The sequence below is a fragment of the Numida meleagris genome, chromosome Z, assembly GCF_002078875.1.
Source record: "Numida meleagris isolate 19003 breed g44 Domestic line chromosome Z, NumMel1.0, whole genome shotgun sequence".
Lineage (NCBI taxonomy): Eukaryota > Metazoa > Chordata > Aves > Galliformes > Numididae > Numida > Numida meleagris.
In genome coordinates this window covers 1,455,129-1,474,191 of record NC_034438.1, presented here as the reverse complement: position 1 = coordinate 1,474,191, position 19,063 = coordinate 1,455,129, and the positions used below count along the sequence as shown (strand labels likewise).

General features: G+C 52.4%; 2 long non-coding RNA genes across 3 annotated transcripts; one reads left to right on the top strand and one right to left on the bottom strand.

Moving 5' to 3' along the window:
* On the top strand, positions 7 to 12,547 carry LOC110390161. 2 transcript variants are annotated; one of them, XR_002433606.1, is made up of 4 exons: positions 7 to 344; positions 5,381 to 5,516; positions 6,831 to 6,948; positions 12,462 to 12,547. It is a non-coding gene; the product is annotated as an uncharacterized LOC110390161 (long non-coding RNA). The 2 variants fall into 2 exon arrangements; XR_002433605.1 differs by having other exon boundaries at positions 5,381 to 6,948.
* On the bottom strand, positions 10,063 to 18,984 carry LOC110390160. Its single transcript, XR_002433604.1, has 3 exons — positions 18,837 to 18,984; positions 15,349 to 15,455; positions 10,063 to 11,503 (listed from the first exon to the last, which is right to left on the bottom strand). It is a non-coding gene; the product is annotated as an uncharacterized LOC110390160 (long non-coding RNA).

Here is a 19,063-nt window from a genome sequence, read left to right as displayed (position 1 = left end):
GGGGAGCCTTGAGGAGAGCGCTGTGAGGAGAGCGCTGAGGGATGTGGGGAGAAATTGCTGCTCGAATCCAGCTGAGGCCGTCGCCTCTCGTCCCGTCCTGCTGACTCCCCAGAAGCAGAATGGGGAGAATGAGTAAATGTCAGTTGTTGCCCCAAGCTGAGCGTCTTGGGCCTCACCCTCAGCGCCCGACAGACCCCATCTCCTCGGGTCCCACAGGAGAAGCCTCCAGCTGGTCTGTAAATCCGAGGTCAGCGACAGGCTACGAGCAAGGGAGGCTTTAGGCATGGCACGTCATGAGGCAGAGGGTTGTCTTGTGATCGTTTTCTCCTCTTGCCCTGCCACAGGTAAACCTGAGGTGTTCCCAAACTGAAGAACTTGGTCTGAGCTTAGAAGTGGATGGAATACAAAAAAGAGCTCTTTCTGCTCTGCTGAGCATCATAAAATCATAGAATCCTAGAATGACTGGGTGGGAAGGGTCCTTAAAGATCATAAAACCAGAGAACCATGGAATGGTTGAGTTGGAAGGGTCCTTGAAGGTCACAGAACCAGAGAACCATGCAATGGTTGGGTCGGAAGGCACCTTAAAGCTCCCCCAGACCCACTCCTGCCATGGGCTGGTTGCCCCCCACCAGCTCAGGCTGCCCAGGGTCTCATCCAGCCTGGCCTTGGCACCTGCAGGTCGTGTCTCATTAGCCCCCATTGCTCTGACCGACTGGCCAGTCCCTGACCCTGCCAACCATTTTCAGAGCCTGTGGGCATGCATCCCAGTCACCTGGCTGTTGTCAGCCCTAGTGGCTTCCTTGCCAGAAAGGGGTGCTGAGCCTGGTGACACCACAGCACCTGAGCACCCTGTCACAGCAGCACCCTGGGTCCACTGACTGTGAGTTGCTTTTGGACCGCTTCAGCTCCCCAAGGCACACCTTGCCTCTCCTGTGGCTGCTGGACTCCTGAAGGTTTGTTATGCAACTTGCAGGGTCAGGGAGATACGCCCAGCCCTGTGTGACTGCCATGTCTGTTCCACTTGTCATAGAATCATTGAGGTTGGAAAAGACCTCCAAGTTCCCCAACCCACCCCACCATACCCACTGACCAAGTCCCCAAGAGCCACATCTCCACAGCTCTTGAACACCTCCAGAGATGGGGTCTTCCCCACCTCCCTGGGCACCCTGTGCCAGCGCATCACCACTCTTTGGAAAATAATTTTTTTCCTAATACTCACCCTGAACCTTCCCTGCTGCAACTTAAGGCTACTGCCTCTCATCCTATTTCTCGTACTTCTGCAGCCATTTGATCAACTCCAGCATGCCGAGGCAGAAGGTTCTGACTTGCCAAGTTTATCCCCTTCTAAGAGAAGAAACTTGGCTCTGTAAGATTGTTCCACTCTGACATTTGCTAATGAAGTGATTGAGAGTGTGGGAACTGGCAAGAGAGGCAGGGAGCTACCTCATCTTCATACACATAATCAATAGCAAATCAGTACTTAAAAAGTAAAGCGTCTGATGGTGTTTTTGTAGGGCAAGACATGCCCTGCATTTCAGTCTTTGATTCAGAGGGTTTAATGTGCCGTGAGACAGAGCTCAGCAAGTGAGTCACATTGTAAGAGCTCTCCTGTAGCTCCTAGTGCTCCCTCTTGGCAAGTGTGTCATGGTTGCTTCAGCATGTCTGAGTCTGGTCTCCAGCTCTGTAAGCCCCCAAGGCCCTGGTAGGAAAATCCCTGAGTGCAGACCTCGGAGGGACGGCACCAAATCATGCATCAGGCTCTAGCTGGGGTCTAGACACTCACGGGCTGGATTGGGTCCAGGGTGGATGAGGAGAGGGTGGCACAGCTCTCACCACCTGCAGGTATCCCATTGGGATGTTAAAGCCCCAAGCTAATAGCCTGCAGCACAGGCACTAAGCCCACATCTCAGGAAGCTCATGCTGCAGCTACCCACTGCATCTTGCAGGAGAAACAAACCCAGCTCCTTGCTTCCATCATGTTTACGGGGCACCTCACCATTCCTAGCTGAAGAAGAAGCATCTTCTGTGTATTTGCACTACCACATCCATCACAGACGACCATCAGTGCTTCTGAAGTGTCTACCTAAATTCTAAGCTCCTGCTTGAGAGTGAGGTTCTGCCAAGAAACTCAAAGGCCCCTCTCCTATCTTTGTCACATTATTTGCTTTTCTCCAATATCTCAGTAATGTATTTTAGTCTGGAGCTGCTGCTCAGCGTGTGACAGGGCTGGATATGATTTCTTCCTCATTTACACACTGAGGATGCAGGGAGAGTTCTTTTGCTAGTATCTCCTGCTCTTGCTTTGTGCTGGTCTGACAGCAGTCTGGCTCCTCTTCTTCTCCTAGACTGTCTGACAGTTTGGGGACACAAAGAGAGGCCTTGGAGAAGAGATGGGAATGGAGAGTCCCTGGAAACAACTGGGAGGAGTGCCGCACAGAGGAAGGACGGCAACCAGCCTGGGCCTCTTGAGATTTCATAGAATCATAGGATCATAGAGTCGCAGAATTATTAGTGTAGGAAAAGACCTCTAAGATCCCCAAGTCCAAACCCAGCCCATCCCCACCATGCCCACTGACCATGTCCCCAAGTGCCACATTCACAGAACTTACATTCACTTAAACTTCCGTATGAGTTTGCAGCGAGAAGACTGTAGGAGCACTTGTATGTTGACTGCTCCAGTAGTTAACTGCTGGTCCTCAGGGAAGACCACATCAGTGATGGTGGCAAAAAAAGTCCTTGGAGATGCAGGAAGACAGCCATGTGCTCTACTGACACCAGTGGCAACTCTGACTTTGGACCCATGCACCAGCTACTCTGATACATCACTGATGCAGCCCAGGGCAGGAAGGGACCCATCCTGATGCGTGCAGAGAAGGGCACTTAACAGAGAGGACCTGAATTCCTGCTTGTGAATCTCCCTGGAAGTAGGGACGTCTGCATCCAAGTGTGTCAGCAGCTTCAGGGCCAAGCTGCTCAGCAGGAGCGTGAAGGGTTACAGACACTTGTGCAGTCCTGGACACTCTGAGCACAAGGTGGAGGCCAGCCAGCAGGCTGACCTGGTGTCGCTGGAAGCTGACGCTGGGTGCTTGACTTGAAATGGCCCTGGGACTGAACAGATGGCTCCTCTTTATTTGCATGCTACTTGGATTTGTGACTCGAGCAGAAGAATAACTTAATTTTTGACATTTGCTTCTCCTCAGAGCCCAGCACAATTTATGTTACACTGACATTTGCGTGAAGGATGTTGCTTTAGGCACAAAAGCCATCCTGGCTTTAACCCTAGAAGGAGCCAAATAGGCAGGAACCATCTTCCTCCCGCACTCCTTGGTAGGCTGTTCCAGGGGATATCGCACTTACACCATAACCAAAAAATCAGGAGAAAACAGTCTTTTGGGGCTTGTGGAAGGAAGGGGCAGGACTGGAGTGAGACTGGGCTGGAAAATATCTCATCTGTAGGCCTGAAATGAGAGACTGCTTGTGGGTGAGGTTTACCTACTATTAAAAATACCCTTCGAGGCCTGTGCGGTTCATCTCGAGCAGAGGGGATAAATTTAGCAGATTCCTGTTCCCAGCAATCTGTGTACAGACCTCCTGCACCCATAGCTTTAGGAGAAATGTTGCTAGTGTCACTGGTTGGTGAATGGGACTTCCAGCAGCCAGAGCAGGGAGATCTGTGCCTCCAAGTCTGCGCCTTTGATACTTTTCCTGGTGATTTTCAGCATCTCTTGCATTCACTACGATCCCCCTCTTGTGGCTTGTTCTGTAAATCTCCTGCCTCTTGCTGCTGGGGCTCGCTTCTGTGTTTCCAGTAGCAATGGCATATGGTGGCTTCATGGGTTAGTTACTCCTCAGCTGTGCTGCTGTGTCTGGGTGCTGTGAGGGAACAGAGTCCGTGGAGCCCAGAGCTGGACTTAGTGATCCTTAGGGTCCCTTCCAACACAGTATATTCTATGATTCGCCTTGCATGCTGCCGTATCTGTCTCTTGTGCAGGAAGGAGTGCCTTGCAGTTCTCATCTCATTAAGTTGGATGCTTTGAAAACGAGTCTGAACCCAGTGCCCACACAGGGCTGGGAGCCACGGCGTGGGGATCTGAGTGTCCTTGGCTAGGCTTGGTTCTCTAGTGTCTGCAGGGATGCCAACTGCAGCTTGAATTCCACCACTGTTTGTCAATGGCCATTTGAGATATGAGCCCTCTTCCCCGGAGCTGGGACAGCTGTGCTCCATGTCCTCTTAGGATCCATCCATGTGCTCAGATTCAGGCTCTTGGGATCCAGCTGTGGGACCTCTTTGAATCTCTGTAGAACTTTTCACCTACTGCTTTTGGTTTCAGAAACAAACTGATCGATGTTGAAACAGCCTGGCATGTGGGGAGGCCATTTTCTGGGTGTGACACCAACATACCGTGGTGCTTAATTGGTTTCTTCATAATGCTCCCAACACGGAGCCTGCACCAGAACCCATCTGCAGCTGGAGACCAGCACATAGCCAGAGGCTGCTGTGGTTGGCAGCACTGGGGCTGTGCATGAGGAGAATGAGCACATGGACTCCCTCTGTGGATGCACTTTCTGCTGTTTTCCCTAGAGCAGAAGACCACAGACCCTAAAGCTTCATCATATTTATGAGGATGCCTATAGCTGGTGTGAGTCCCCTGTGCACCCAGTGTTATCAAGGCAATGGATCGCTCAGGAGTCTGGTCATTCTGCTTATAGCTTTGCCAAGCTGTAATTGTTTGGGCTCACATTTTTCCATGCCAGATGTCTGCCTAAGGCTGAACTTTTCTCTGGAAAGTTTCAGCCACGCTATTTTGACCATTTCCAAGAATGAGGGGAAAGCAAAGTGCTTTGTCCAGCTTTTGGAAATAAATAATTCCATGAAACTGCTGTTGAGAGAGGGAAGGCTCCATGTTTTGGAGAAAGAGCATGAAATTTGGCCTTGCTGTCAAAAAGTGCCATTTGCCACTTCCAGGAAAGTTTGTTTAATTTTGAATTACTTAGAAGCTCTGCAAATCATGGCTTACATGGGCTCAGCAGACCCAGTCAGAGTCACAGTTCTACTCCCCAAAGACTGTCTCCAGCAAGCACACTGCAGACCAGGCTGCAAAGGTTTGGGTGCTGCTCCACCCAAGAGAGCTGGAGAAGTAGAGAGGGCCGGAGAGAGCAGAAGGGCTCGGGGGTGAGCATGCGAGGTGTTGGGTTGAGTTCAGCAGTGGGGAGGTGTTGGGTTTCTCATTGTGGTTGGGATGCCACAAGCTGTATGGAAAGAATAGCAAGGGAGAAGCTCCAATGAGAGGTATGGGACCAGATGTCCCTGCTCCTCCAGGGACAAGTGGCCTTTGCATTGCTATTAAGGTCACCTCCTGCCCTCATCCTTCCCGTGCAGGATGAATTCCTTCTCACGGTTTGGCTGCCATACCACCATCCCACGGACCACAACAGGAGAAAGCAGGGAAGCACCAAGAGCACATCCAAGGGACTTCCAGCTGTCAGGAGCTGCTGTGGCTGCGGTGGAGATGATGGTGAGGGATCTGAGGCCCTTGGACCCATTTGCCATCCAGTAGCAGAGGTGCTGTGCAAGCTAAGCTCCCCACCTCCACCATCGAAGGTTGGGCTGAATGTCTGGACAGTGCCCCACAGCGTGCCTGGTGGGCTTGGAGGGAGATAGCATCTGACTCTCTCTCATCCTGGCAAGAAGATTGCCTTACTTTATAATGCTGCAAATCAGATGCCAAGAACACGCTTTTGCCATCCAGAGGAGGCAAGGCTGTTAGGAGTGGAGGCGTTGACATAAAGTGCCTTTGGGGGAAATGGCACAGAGCAGCATCCCTAGTTCAAGAGGCTGTCTGAGTGTAGCAACAGTCTCTTGTTCCCAGGCTCTGGGCCAGGGTAAATTGGCTGCAGTGTACTTTGGGAATGAGGAGTTTGCCTCCAGGAGAAAAAGGGTTTAGAACAGCTTTGCCGAGAGTCCCTCTTCAGCTCATCCACGCAGAGGGACGGCTGCCAGCTCCTCGGGTGGGCCCGGTGCTGCCTTCCCTGGATGCAGCAGGAGCTGCTCTTAGCAGGTACAAATGGGAGATTTAGATATGGGGACACAAGTGGAGACACCCAGACTGAATTTGCTAATGTGAAGCAACCAGAGCTGACAGAATGAGATGATCCCAACAGGCAGGAGAAGAAGGCAGGCACTAGGACTGCGCTCTCCATGCTCCAAATGCCAAGGTTTGCCTGTGCCCCCCTCGTCCTCCACAAGGTGCCAAGCATTCAAATGTATCACAAAGGGGTACATCAGATCTGAGCACAGAGAGCCTCAGCCCTATACCCTGCCCAGACCTGTGCCCAGGATATGTCCCCTCCCCCGGGCCTGTATCCCATGGCCCATGTGGATCCCCTCCCCACTGGAGAGGACATGCAGGCTGTGTCCCTGAGAGCCTTGACTCGTGCAACCCACATCCATACCATTACACTGCCTTTAAAACAGAGCGGCCCTACAAACCTCTTGCTGGGCGCCGCTCTCAGTTCCGTGCCAGCCCTAAGCCCAGCCAGATGCCCAGTGCAGGGCTGGTTGGCTGTGTCATTTTCTGTGGGTCAGGTTGCTCTTTTCCCTGGCACGGCTTTCTAGCATACAGAAACTCCTCGAGCCATTTTAATTAGCTCGTGAATAACTTTTTTTTTCCCTACTGCATTTCAGTTAAACTTCATGAAATTCTGTGACTTGGTACAAACAGTGAGTAAGCAAATGCACAGCATCCGTTATTCTGTCACTTAAAACATCTAAGTTAAAATGTTGGAAAATGAGTATATGAAAAGAATAGTGATCTAAACATGTGTTTCAGTTCCAGAATCATGGCAAACTAGAGCCGGGAGGAACCTTGGATGGATGTTCAGCTCACCCTGTACCCAGAACGAGGTCAGCTGTGACTTCCTGGTGTTATTACTGATCTCCAAGGACGGGTATGCCACCATCTCTGCTTTGATCATATACCCACCTGCTAACAAAAGTGCAGCAAAATTTAATATTTTGGTGGAAATCAGTGTATCTTAAGCTTCTGCTTCTAAAAACAAACAAACAAACAAAACTCTTATTGCAAAATTAGATTACACACAGTGTTTTCAAACATCTAAAGTCATTCAATTTACACCATTCTTGGTGCCAGACTTGAGGCAGTGCCACGTCCCATTTCCTCAGCGTCACTTCCAACCTAAAGCCTTCCAGGGCTGTTCCCACTTCCCACATTGCTCCATCTCCTCATGCTGGAACCACTGCTTGCACACTGTGCTGTACTGCTGATCAGTGAACAGATCCAAGATAAAAACTGTTCCTCTACCCCACCCCAAAACCCCCCACTGGTTATTTTTAACCTGGATGAGTTACTGCTCTGGTTTAGTGCCAGGACAACTGAGGAGCATGCGGTGATGTAGTGAGCGGGCAGTGCTGGAGGAAGCAGGTATTCTTTTAAGTTGGCTTTGCTGCAGAGGAGAAACTCTTTGCAGAGAATCCTGCTGCTGGTGCCATGCATGGGCTTTGCTCACAGCAAAGTGGAATCACAGCGAGTTCCCCAGCTTAAAGCAAGGCAAAGTGGAGCTGTGCTGCCAGGGACAGGCTGGGGGTCTCCTGCTGTTGCTTTTCACACATTTACCCAGCCCAATGGGAAAGAGTTGTAAAGGGCTCCTGACTATACCCATAGTTGAGTTCATTATCTTTATGATCCCGTCCCTAACAACACTTAATGGTTAATAAATCTGAAGGAAATACAGTCTTACAGTCAAATGTTTTGCCTGAGCCCCTGTTCCAGCACTGCGAAGAGCTGCTGCTTTGTCTCATTAATTGCCTTTTTGACCTTTTCAGAATACAGCCTTTCCCATTAGCCATAGGACAGCTGCACAGGAGCTGTGACACTGAACCTCTGGCTATGCATCCCCTACAGATGATCACGCTCTGCAGCTGTTTGATGCTAACCTTTCTGCAGATCTTGCTGTTCATCCTAGAAAGGCTCTAAAAACCCCAAGGAAGAGGTCTAGCATTTCCAAAATGTCCACGGGGAGGCCTGGTGGCAGGCTGGAAGAAATCCTCGTTTTCTAATGATTCCAGCCTGTCTCAAGATACAACAGCAGAGCCTCATTTGTATATGTGAAAACGTGTTAAGAGCTTGGCACTGCTGCTCCGCATTTGTAGGTGACCCTCAGTTCTAAGCAAGGTGCACAGCGAGGGGAAGAGTGTCAGGGGTCAGCCTGATGCCATTCAGTCTGAGCTTCAGCATTTGCAGCAGAGAGGGTGGGCAAAGCTCATCCAGAGAGCAGCTCTGGATTGCGCTCAGCTGACCAGGTGGCGTGAAGTGGCTGAGTCTTCCTTTCTGGGATGTCAGGGCTGGACAGCCTCCTGCTAATTAACATCTAAGTTAATCCTTTTATTGCAATATATTGTGCCCATGGGTCAGGGAACCCATCTGGAAGTGCTGGAGGAGACCTTGCAGACCCCTTCCCAGCTTCGAGATTAGCCACGGTGCAAGTTCTTCTGGAGTGGGGCTCGTTCCGTTTCTTTCTGTTTTGTATAAAATAATTAACTGGTAGAGAGAGAGAGAGACAGAGACCTTGTGAGTTTACAGCTCATTGCTTAGGCATTCATCCAGAAGAGGAAGATCCTGTCCCTGTTCTTCAGATTAAGTTAAACAAAACTCAGTGTAACTCCACAGACTCTGCCCAAGGACCTTCTTTGTACCCAAAGGAAAGCAGAAAGTTAAAGCAGGAGGAGAGATGAGGGGAAAGTTCCCCTCAGTGGCCTCCTAAATGGCATTGCCCATGGATCAGAGGAGATCATATCTCTCACTTACGGGCTCGAACCCTGAGAGAGTGAGCGCAAGGCATGCCACCAGCCCATCTGGGTTGGAGGGGATAACTCATTTTCTTCCTCTTATTAGCACCTGATGACGGCAGATTTCATTCTTAGGAATAGAGGGATGCCCTCATTTTTGCCCAGTTCTTGTGTATTTGGTGTGAAAACTCCCGGAGGAAGGCTTGCTTCATGGCCACTGTGACTTAGCAGAGCTGCCTCCTGGCCCTCTATCAACAATACGCCATCGCCATCACACCGCCAGCCCTCAGATCACGGTGTGCTTCGCCAGCCTTTGTTCTTCTGTTTGGTGAATTGATCTTCATCTGAGCAAGTATCACTCACTGTCAGAATTACAAACCCGCCCATGAAAAGAAAAGGAACAGCCCGACTTCAAAGGGCTGTGGTTCTTTTCTTGTGGCCTATCCTAACCTGCACACGGCTGAAAAACTTGTTTAACCCAATTCACTGCGGGCCAACTTCTTTCCCTGCGACAAACAAAGGCACAAAAACAATGAGAGCATTCAGGTGCAGAAGAGGGAGGGATACACACCCCGTTCCCACCCATAAGCACAAAGCCTGAGGAGCACAGCTTATCTCAGGCAACATCCCCTTGAAGTGAGTGGCGTGTGTGTGCAGAGATTCTATCTTTTATGAGGCCGACTGGTAGAGGTGGAAAAACGGGACAGACTCTTGGGCACACAAACCCTTCTTTGGGCCACAGAAGTAGTGGGGTCAAAAATGCCAGGAGATGCCCTACAAGGAACAGAGTGACAAAAGGTTGGCAGAGGTGAGTGGTTGGCTAGGGCAGCTCGAGGTGCCCTGGCAGGTGGCTGGCAAGTTGGCTTGACACAAAGGCTCTATGTGATTTTTGGGGGGGACTCACCACATGACCGCTCTGCCGCCATTAGCAGGTGGCATCTGTGATTTTGGGGCTCTCCATCACCAGGTGACATGCCCAGGACAGAACACTGCAGCACAGGTACTAAAGCACTCCCAAGCACTGCTTTCCAGCAGCAACACTGCCTCATGCAGAGATTTCTGGATTTTTTTTCCCTATTTCTATTTCTAAACGTGCTTCAAGATAAAATCCTCCAGTTTGTTCTTCAGTGATGCATGTGCCTTCATTTCCTCCAGCTGATATTCATTCTTGCCTTCCCCCCTCCCTTTTTTTTTTCAGGAGAAATGTCTTAACATTTGCAGAATGGAACTATTGTTTTTGCACTTCAGAAATGTGAACGTGTCACTATAGCAATTATCTCTTAAACTTAACAAAACAGCCTAATGCTGTTAAGATTAATAGGAACTCTGTCACCTCAGAGCACTTTTCTTTTTATTAATGACTCATTGCAAAGCACATTAGTACTGCTGTCATATTCTCACTACTGCTTCTCTGCAGCTGGATGTAGCATTGCCACAGTGCAAGCAGATCTCAGCCAGGGATGCTTCTGTACATCTGTGACAGGCATCATAGTGGGTATGGGTTCGGGTGCGACTTGTTTAATAGTGGACTTTTCCAACATTAGCAATTCTATAGAGTTCTCTAGGATAGCAAACAAAACCAGCCAGTGTATAGCAGCATCCAGACGAGCACTGATAGTTAAAGGAATGATTGTACCAATGGCCAGGTTCTTGCTTCGCCACAGCCAGCAACAGGCTGAGAACGTGCTAAGTGCTTTGGGTTTGGGGATAATAGTGCTGGTGCCTGTGGAAGAAGTGCCAAGGAATAAAGCTGGGGGGGAAAACGAACACCTTGAGCTTTGAGGTGGTTTGTTTCAGGAAAAAAATCCTCTCCAAAAGAGTGATCAGACATTGGCACAGGCTGCTCAGGGGAACAGTGGAGTCCCCATCCCTGGAGGTGTTTGAGAACCATGGAGATGTGGCACATGGGGACATGGTCAATGGACATGGTGGGGGTGGTTTGGGCTTGGACTTGGGGATCTTGGAGATCTTTTCAGGCCTTAATGATTCCACGATTCTATGACTCCATGAAATGCACTTGTCCCAGTGGTCCCCAGTCGTCCATGGAAGAGCCCTCCAAGCTTACCTATAAGTCATTCTATCACCAGTGCCTGCAGGTACAGGTTTTTGCAGGAATCAGAGGGGCTCTCCAAGAAGACAGCACTGAGAATAATTTTAAGCTTGCACATCTCCCTGATAGTCAAAAAGGATTGAATGTTGACACACACAAAGTTCTGCACCATATCTATAAGCTCTGCACCCACTGTGGCCACTGCTTAGTATGGGACAGTTTCTGTGGGCTCAGAGCACGTATGCGGACATGGAGTTTCTGCTATTCATCTGGGGTAGGATAGGACATCATTAATCATCTCTGCTTAGCTGTCTGAGCTCTTTCTTCCATATCTAAAATCCCCTGGGAATGCTGCCCAGGTTGAGGCCGCTCCACCAGGCTCAGTGCAGGCTTCTACATATATGAGGGAAGGGGAAAGATCCGGGATGGCTTTCAATTGTAACCAAGGCCACATCGGTGAGTGCTGGTGTGCTGAGGATGTTACACATGGGCCCCTTCATGCCAGCTGTATCCCAGCTGCACACAACGTTTTTGCAGCGCAAAGGAAATAAACAGGGAAGGAGGACAGAAACAAGAAGCCCGGAGATCTGAAGTTTGGCTGTGGGTATGCTGCGTGGCCCAGGATCTCTGCAGCAATGCTTATTTTCCTACAACAAAAAGTAAAGGTTACTTGTCTGCCTTAGAAGGTAGACTGAGGCATAATGTCTGTCAAAGTGCTGGGAGCTGTGGGCCCTAGCAGGCAGTGTTCCCATTAGGACACAGCCAACTGCTCCAGGGAAGTCTGCAATGCTGGAAACAGCCACTGCATTCCGGATTTACCCACATTTCTTGATGATGCATGCTAAGAGCAGCTCTCCTCCACCACAAGAAAGGGCTGGGAATGCTCAGGCAAGGCCAGGGACTGGAGGTGAGGCACATCCCTGGGCACGGCTGGAAATGCCCCTCTGGCGCTGCAATTCTCTCCATGGGAAATGGAAGATAAATGGACCTTAAATGGAGCAGAGCCCAGCTATGGAGGAGCAAAGGAGGGAGGAATAGCCTCCAGAAATCACTTTGACTCGTTCCCCGGGCAGAGACTGAGGATCAGTGTCACGAGGCAGGGCTGGGCGGGCTCACCGAGTTTTGGTCTAGAAATCATCAAACAGCGTCTTGCAAAACTTCCAGGATTTCACGGGCTGGACTAGAGCAGAAATGCCACAGGCAGCACTGCCAGCCCTGAGCATTCACACACCATGAGTCAGCCCCCGGCCAGCTCCTCCAGGGCTCCTTTCCTTTCTGGGTGTGCTGGGAGCTGAAGCCAGGCTCATACTTTCCACATTTTTCCCCTACATGTCTCCTCCTCCCCTGGTAGCAAGGCTGAAACTTTGCTGTTGCTCGGTCAAGGGGGACATTTCTGAGAGGAACAGGAGAGGCAGTGCCCTAAATCCCTGGAGCAGAGCCCTAAGTAATGTGGTTTTTGACAAATTTCACAGATTTGGCAGCTCCCAGCTCCTCATTTAATTGCCTTGTCACTAGAATAGGAGGTCAAGGTGCTGGCAGCAGCTCTGTGATGTGCAGGCCTACACTTCGTTATGAAAACACTCTGTGTTTTTCTCTTTTTTTCAGGCGTAATGAGGCAGAGGGGAGGAGCAGCTTTCTCGGGTGCATGGAACTCTCCAAACCTGCAGCTAGGGCATCTCCAGCCAACATATGATGAACTTATCCACACACATTTTCAAGCCAGTTTCACCTCCGAGACAGGTTTAGCCTCCTTTTATTTACGGGACTCGTGGCAGCTTGCAGGCAGCGGTCTCTGGCACCCCTGTGTGGCTGCCAGCGCCAGTACAGGCTGGCTGGGAGAAAGAGAACACTAGGCTGGAAGGGACATAAAGATCCCCCGGTTTCAACCCCATAATATGGGCAAGGCCACTTCCTTGTCACAACCTGGCCCTGGTCATGTCCCGAGGACATGCCACCCCGTCCTGTCTGTCTGCAGGCTCCATGGTGCAAGGGAAAATGTGTAATGTGCAAAGCACAGGGCAGGGTGTGAGGTGAGGATGCACCTCTGGGTGCAGGCAGGTGGGTGCAGGCAGGGTTGCACACAATGGCTGCAGAGAGCAGAGAGCAGCAGTGCAAGAAGGGGTGAAGCAAATCAGAGCAGCAGATGTGCAGGGGGTGTGGGCAGGGCTGTGTCCCAGACAACAGAGGGCTGCCGGAAGGGTGCAGCGGAGTGCAGCAGGCAGCAGGTACGGTGCAGCAGGGTGGAAGCAGGGGACAGGCACAGAGCAGCAGGGTGCAGCAAGGAGCAGCTAGGTGCACACAGAGCAGTAGGGAGCAGCTGGGTGCAGCAGGGAGCAGCAGAATGCAGCAGGGAGCAACAGGGAGCAGCGGGGAGCTGCAGAGAGCAGAAGGATGCTGCAGGGTGCAGCAGGGCGCAGCAGGAAGCAAAAGGCTGGAGGCAGGGAGCAGCAGGGTGCAGCTGGGTACAGACAAAGTGCAGCAGGGTGCAGCTGGGTACAGACCAAGTGCAGCAGGGAGCAGCAGGTTGCAGGCAAGGAACACCAGGGTGCAGCAGGGAGCAGTGGGATGAAGGCTGGGTTAAGCAGGGTGCAGGCAAGGAGCAGTAAGGAGCAGCATGGAGCAGCAGGAAGCACGCGGGGTGCAGGAGGGAGTAACAGGGTGCAGCAGGAGAGAGGCAGGAAGGAGCAGGGAGAGAGCAGGCAATAGTGCAGGGAACAGCAGGGGGCAGACAAGGAGCAGCAGGAAGAAGGCAGGGAGCAGCAGGGGGCAGGCAAAATGCAGGGAAGGAGCAGCAGGCAACAGCAAGGAGTAGGCAAGGTGCATGCAGGGAGCAGTAGAGAACAGCAGTGGGCAGGCAGGGTGCAGACAAGGAGCAGTAGGGTGTCTGCAGGGAGCAGCACGGTGGAGGCAGGCAGCAGGCAGGGTGCAGCAGCGAGCACGAGGGTACAGACCGGGAGCTGCAGGGAACAGCAGGACGCAGACAGGGTGCAGGACGGAGCAGCAGGGAGCAGGCAGAGTGCAGGCAGGGAGCAGTAAGGAGCAGGCAAGCTGCAGCAGGGAGCAGCAGGGAGCAGGCAGCCCCGCAGCCAGCAGGGGACATCCCAGCACAACTTCATCAGGAGGAGCTGGGCGGACTGGGGATGGAGAACAGCAGGAGTGGGGTGAGGCATGGGAGATGCATGGTGCAAGAGCACTCGGGTGCAGAAGCAGAGTGGAGGAGGGATGGGGTATAGGGTGGCTGGATGCAGGGGTCTGGTGGGTTGCAGGAACACAAGATGGGCTGTGGGAGTGGCCAACCCTTCTCTTACCGATGCTGCAGTGGGATGCATGTCAAGGGGCACTGCAGTGACTGTAGCAGTCACAGCAAGCACCGTGTGCTCATCTATCCAGGTGTCCCTAGTGCCCACTGAGCACCAAAACCTTCCCAAAAAACCTCATGCTAAGCACTTGAAATTGCCAGTTTTGGGGGGAAACCTTGTATTTCAAATCCAAAGACTCTGCAGTGTGATATCTCCCCTAGAAATGCCACTCACCTCCAAGATAACTGCAGAAGGGAAGCTCCAGTAACCAACCACACGCATAAAACTTAAGGACCCGAATACAGATGCTTATTTTCTCTGTTTCCCTTTTCCTGATTTTCTGTCCCCATGCCTGGAGTCAGGGTCAACACTAACCCCTGGACTTTGGGCTTTCACTGCAATGCTTTTTGAGCCATGCAATGGTGCTGTCATTAACACAGCCAGGGGTACGGGGGCACTGGGACGTCAAAGGATTGAGCTGACTTTGTGCATCCCAAATCCCAAAGCTTGCTGACATCGCAGGTACAGCGCTGTGAGCATCTCACAGCAGCCCATGCATTTGATTGCTGGATGTGCCCACTGTAACACAGATTAGGTTTGCTGTGCCAGTGTTTCCTTGGTTTCTGGTGTGCCCAGACATCTGTTTGGGGTTTGTACAGCTGCTGTATAAGGCACAGATATGAGAAAAGGGATGGGAGGTTGCTGCTACATCAGGATCACGGCAGTGGGACCCTGCTCTCGTGGAGCTGGTCCTCCATGTGGCTGGCTATTGCACAAACCCTTACAAAGCAGAGAACATCCCAGCTGCTCAGCTCACAAACCCACCTCTATCTGACAGCCCTTTGACAAACCACTGAGTTTCACCTTCTCTGAACCACAGCACAGCCCAGGGCTGCCACTGGGGGCAGAGAAAGGCAGAGCTGTCCCCTAAACGCGTCGGGATGTTGGGCAGGGAAGGGCTTTGGAGGTGACTTCCTCAGGGCAGAGCAGGAACAGACTTGCTCATGTCGCATCCCATGCCCCACATTGCCAGCCACGGGGCCACACCCGATAGCCCCTATAGGATAGCTCTAGACCACTAGTTTAGAAGCCACTATTAAATACTTAAGAAAAAAAAAGAAGAAACAGCTCTAATTAAAGGCCTAGGATGATGAGGAATCCACCACAGCCCCAGGTCCCACACCCTTCATTACCTTTGTTGTTAAGTCTTCGCTACTGAATGTAGCAAGTCCATCTTCTTTGTCCTGCCATGAACCTCAGTGCTTTTTGACAATTTCTTATCAATCCCAATTGCCGTCTCCTGCAGAAATTTAATAGAATGAGATTCTTCTGGCTTTTCCTATACCGGGAAACATCATTTTATAAGGCTATTTGGCAGCTGTGTGTTTACATTTCGTGTATGTATGCCATCCCGTGCGCACACAGAGGTTATCTATAGTATATATGCGCACATACAGGTGTCTGTGGGTTCAGTGATACAGCAATCATATCCAGGCATGGTAAACACAAAGCTGCACTGCTCTGATTCATAAAAAACAACACCCGTGGCATGCCTGTGACTTGATGCTGTTATCTCCTTTTCCCTTGTTGAAAGCAGCAACATGTCGAGCACTTTCCTTCCAAAACGTTTGACAGCAAGTGGGCAGCAACAGCATTTCCTAGCAATGACATTTCCCTTTCCTCACCACACACCTTACTAGGGGGGCAATCGGGTCTGTACTGGGGCAGTGGTTTGCTGCTGCCATTGCCAGCATACGGGGCAGAGCCCAGGCCAGCCAGCCCATAGCATTCCCAGCACCAGGGCTATCCTGGGCTGCTCCCCAACAGCGTGGCTTCCCTCCAAAGTCTCACAGCTTTATTCTCCCTTTCACTGCAGGGCTATAGTTTGCTTAAAAGGCAGTAGTGTTGATACAGCTGCGTGTGCGTAATGTGACACGGAGTGACGGAAGGCCCAGCAATGCCAAGCCAAGTGTCTGTCCTTTGCACACTGCTGTGTCATCTGCCCTGAGGGCTGTGCTCCTCCAGCAGCCTTGCTGCAGTGCTGAGCCCTGCAGAGCTGTAACCTGCGCCCTGCACAGCTGCATCCTGCACAGCTGCACACCTTGTGGCTGATTCCTTCATGGTTGCACCCTGCACAGCTGCATCCTGCACCCTGCACAGCTGCATCCTGCATGGCTGCATTCCATATGGCTATATCCTGCACAACTGCATCCTGCATGGCTGCATCCTGCACCCTACATGGCTGCATCCTGCATGGCTGCATCCAGCACCCTGCATGGCTGCACCCTGCACCCAGAGCCCCAGCTAGTGAAACTCCTCTGCCCATGGATTTGCAGTCCCCTCCCCGCTGTCAGGCTTCGCGCCTCCTCCCTTTCCAGCAGCATTGCAATCCTCTGATGCAATTAACAGCCACAATAAGGGACTGTGGAAAAACAGCCCCATCTGCAAGAAGAGGAAGAAAGAAGTATTTCCTGGGGTACAGCATGCAGCAGCGAGTCTTTGCCAGCAATCGGTGGCACGGAGCAGTGCCCAGTGGCACGGCACAGCCACGCTGCAGAGAGCAGAGCTGCTCTGATGGCTCAATCCAGTCTGCATGAGGGATGTCACTGCCAAGGACGCTCACTGTCACCCTGCAGACAGGAGGTGGCGTGGATGGGATCTGCCATCACCCAGCTCTGCTTCTTGCAGCCTGACTTCTGTGGATGCTCACGGGGCTGTAATAGTGGCAATCCTGTAAAACAGTGATTTGTTCTCACCCATGTCATCACGCTTTGCATTTCTACGGCCTCTTTAAAACAAAGATGTCACGGATTTCATCAGGATGGGAAAGGTATGAATTACGCCCAGGTACCCCATTATGCAGCTGAGTTATGTGAAGTTCCAGGAAATCATGGAATCACAGAATGGCTGAGTTGGAAGGGATCTTACAGATCACCCATTTCCAACCCCCAAAATTAGGGCTAGTGCCTTCAGTGGCACAGGAGGTCAGTGAGAGACTCCAGATGCTTGCACGCTGGCAATGGCCTTAGGGAACTGGTCAGACTAGGAGGGAGTGGGGCAGCACAGGCTCCTTGGGCCATCCTGGCTTAGGCTGAATCCCAATGAATTTGGCACTGACTTGAAAACAGCCACGGCACTGACCCACAAAAAGAAAAGGTGTGGGGGGAACCTGTCCCTACCCTCAGCACCCTCAGACCAGCATTTCTGAACCTGCCCTGAATTTGACTTCGGTGCAGGAGGCCATCCATCCTACGCACTTCCCATTGCCTCCCTGCCTCACTTTCCCCGTCTCACCCCACAGGATTTGCACTGGAGGTCAGAGGAGGAAATGCTGGAGCATTCCCCGGGGGGACAGACAGACAGACAGTCAGACAGACAGAGGTCTCAGCAACGCAGTGCCTGAGAGCGGGAATAAAGACCTCATCTGTCTCCTTGCTCTGACAGTGGGTCCATTATCTGCATGTTGAAGGGCGGTCTATTGGCTCTCAGATGACTGGAATAATGCTCTCTCTGATGGCAGCAGCGGGGCCGTGGACCCAAGTGTTGCGGGGCTTCCCTTCCTGTAGGAGTCTGAGCACTTGGCATTTGCTGGGCGCCGCGCTGAGCAGCACTGTGGGAAGACCAAAGGAGCCCCCTCGTTACGCCGGCAATGCCAGCCCGCACAGGGAGCTGTAAATCCAGCAGAACACAGGATGCCGAACGCTGCCTGCAGCTATGCTCTGTGAAGCCGGTGCTGGCTCGAAGCTACCGAGCGGGGTCCAGGAGAGCAGCACCTCCCAGCTCCCATCGGGGTGCTCTGTCAGAATTCTGCACCCACCTCTCTCCAACCTAGAGATAAGGATGTGGTGCGGGACCCTGTCAGAGGCCCTGCAGAAGTGCAGGCCGATGACACCAGCTGCCCTCCCTTTGCGCACCGATGGCGTCACTGTGTAGGAGGCCAACGCCGGTAATGCTCGGCTGCACGGGGAGCCAGCCCACTTCAGCTCTCTCTCACAACACTTGAGAAACTCCTGACACCCAGCAGCTCCCTACACACGCTTCACTTAAGAGCCAATTCCGTTCCCCAAGCACTGAGTCACGCTGTGTTATTATTACCTGGCACACGGCGCCCAGCACCGCAGCCACATCTTTTCCTTCCAGAGGAGTGTACCATTCCCTCCTCCAGCTTCCCCTCAGCCGCTTCTTCATAGAATCACAGAGCCACAGAATGGTTTGAGTGGGAAGGGACCCTCAAAGGCCGCCAGGTCCCACTCCCTGCAGTGCACAGGGGCACCCGCAGCTCCATCAGCGCTCAGAGCCCTGTCCCCTGACCCTGGGTGACTGCAGGGATGGGCACCACCACCTCCCTGGGCAGCCTGTGCCAGCGCCTCATTGCCCTTAGCGTAAAGAAGTTATTCCTCACATCCAGCCTAAATCTCTCCTCTTCCAGTTTGAAGCCACTTCCCCCCGTCCTACGACAGCAGACCCTGCTGAAGAGCCCGTCCTCTCCTTTCTCACACCGCCCTCCACGTACTGCCCTGCCGCTCTCCCCGGAGGGAAGGTCCCTCCTCAGATCACGCAGGATGCGATGGATAAATACGAAATTCCAGGCGGCTTCCGGGCCTAAAACGCGACACGAAGTCAAAAAACCTAAACCAGCGACGCGCTCTCCCAATCACACACACCCTCCTCCCACAATTACCAGGCCGCCACGGCAACCCGCCCGGCCAAAAATAACGCGGAGAGCCGCTCCGGGCTCTGATTTGGCAAAGCGAAGGAACGCCGGCTCCTCGCGAGCGCTCCGCGGGGGCACAGCACCGCGGCCTACAGCTCCCGGCAGAGCCCGCGCGGGGCGGGGCGGGGGGCGGGCGGTACGTCAGGGCCCGGCACTGCCCGGCTCCTCCGGCGGAGCAGCTGCTGGCGGCCGGG